This window comes from Arachis ipaensis, chromosome B01, assembly GCF_000816755.2.
Source record: "Arachis ipaensis cultivar K30076 chromosome B01, Araip1.1, whole genome shotgun sequence".
NCBI lineage: Eukaryota > Viridiplantae > Streptophyta > Magnoliopsida > Fabales > Fabaceae > Arachis > Arachis ipaensis.
The window spans coordinates 34430905-34433058 of record NC_029785.2 but is presented as its reverse complement, the minus strand read 5'-3'; the positions used below and the strand labels follow the sequence as shown (position 1 = coordinate 34433058).

General features: G+C 30.5%; 1 long non-coding RNA gene across 9 annotated transcripts in view; it reads right to left on the bottom strand.

Moving 5' to 3' along the window:
• LOC107628668 overlaps positions 661-2154 on the bottom strand; it is a 4109-nt gene continuing 2615 nt past the window's right edge. For 7 of the 9 annotated variants that reach the window (XR_002360094.1, XR_002360099.1, XR_002360091.1 and 4 more), the window contains 4 exons: positions 2086-2150; positions 1845-1916; positions 1643-1690; positions 661-959 (listed from right to left, as the gene is read on the bottom strand). This is a non-coding gene — a long non-coding RNA (uncharacterized LOC107628668). The other 2 variants (XR_002360100.1, XR_002360097.1) reach the window with 2 other exon arrangements.

The following is a 2154-nucleotide window of genomic DNA, read 5'->3' as shown; positions in this document are numbered from 1 at the left end:
GCGTAAATTAGAGTATGAAATCAATTAAACGGGCATGCGCGAGTATAATAAGTTGATGCCAAAAATAGTACAAAAAATATATCGTTGTGATATTGGCTGATTAAGTAATTGAGGAGTTACTAGGGATATAAATAAAATAACTTACACTACAAGAAAAACACCTATTCAGGTACACTTGAAAAGTGTAGCCAAAAGTGAAAAAAATGATACCTTAGGAAAAGGCTACGCTTTTTAGGCTTCGGAGACGCTTTTCTGAGGGATGCCTATACCAGTGTTGCCTATTCTCAAAGGCTACGCTTTTCTGTACCAAAGGCTATGCTTTTGGCATTTGGAAATAGAGTGTGCTTTTTACGTGATGCTGTTCAGGACCAAAGGCTACGCTTTTCAGCTTCCAAGTTTACCATAATAGGCTACACTTATCCTTGCTACTGCATCACCTATAAAGCGTAGCCACATTGTATACCATAGCTACTCTATATAAGTGTAGCCTTAGATCCCTTATTGTTTATTTTTTGTATATATATTGCACAACATAATATGTAGTAATATGATTACATATATAATTCTGCATTTTTAATTAAATGAATTAAATATTATAAAATAAAAATAAAAATATAATTATACTAAATAATTTTTTTAAATAATAAAAATTATCTGTAAACAAAATATATTTATAATGAACCAAAAGTTCTGGAATGAATTTAATTTTGAATATTCATACATCTCACATTAAATTAAGCATAGCCAAATCAAAATAAGAATGAGACCTCTTAGAATTTACTCTAATACTCTATGAAAAACTAAAATATTATATCCTACATAAATATCTTCTAAGTCATTAGTCAACCATACATCTATTATTTCTCAACACTACTCCATCTTTACATCCATAATTTTGTGCACAATCTAATTCGTCAAGAGCTTCTCCTGCTCCTCTACCATCATCTTAGAGAATACACCTGGAGCATTAAGCATTGACCATTAGCAGTTTGTAACTGTTCACAGTAAAACAATCTTGAACTTGAAAGAAATAGCATGTTTATATATACTGTGAAACATTAGTTCCATCTCTCCATCTATAATGCTCGCTCCACCAGTGGCATGATCAACTAAGACAGAGAGTTCAGATTTCTAATCTTTAATATAAATTCCAAGATTAAGCTATAAAAAAAGTTTAACATTGTTAACAAACTTAACCATAATATCATAGAAGCTCAAAAACTATTAAAAGCCTAAGAGAGTGAAGAAATTTTATTGGATAATAGTTTCCTGCCACAGGTTGAGTAACTTGAAAGGGCCAATCTTTCTTGTGATCATAAACCTGTGTAAAAAAGTTTGAGTAAAAAAACTCAATGTTGAACATTTTTAACTGGAGGATTTTTATTACAAACGAACAAAAATTGGCATCAGAGTTACCCTTTTTAAAAAATCTCTTCCATTAGAATCAGTATAAAAATCCTTGTTTGTAGTCATATTTGCTGTTTTTTGAGTGATCGCCTCTTTTTCAACTCCATTATCAGTTAGAATTGGACCAACCTTCATAAAACTATTTGTTTCATAACCTTAGACAATTAACAGCATAATATTCTATTTTAGCTGATGAAAAAAGTGGCTTCTCACTATTACAAAGAAAGCAACTCACAGTGTATTCAACACCAGCATGGTCTTTGTTTTTGTAAAGCCTAATAACCTTCAAAAAATAAATGAAACAAATAAATAGGATGTAAAGGACATGCTTATGAACAAAGCAAACCCATTTAAGTATTTTGAAAATAATAGGATATACCATTATATATTGAAAAAGAAAAAAGACAATAAACACAATTATTTTAAAGGACACTGACCTGGTAAATCCAAGAGCTAAACTCTTGATGAATCTCATCAGCTAGTGGCCCGCGGATTACATTGTAGGGAACCTGCATGTATATCAAATAGAAAACAAATTTAAATATAAAAGCTTCAAAGGAATTGAAAATATAATATTATGTGTATTGTGAAATAATGTAATTGCAGTTCTTTTGTTATGTTACAACTAAAGAAGGCACATATATTAGTAGTAAGATTGAGCAGAAGTTTCTCTCTTACCTTCTAATATTTTTGCTGCCTAAATCCATAAGAATTGTCACTCTTTTTTTGTCTTCATGAATTGGCTAC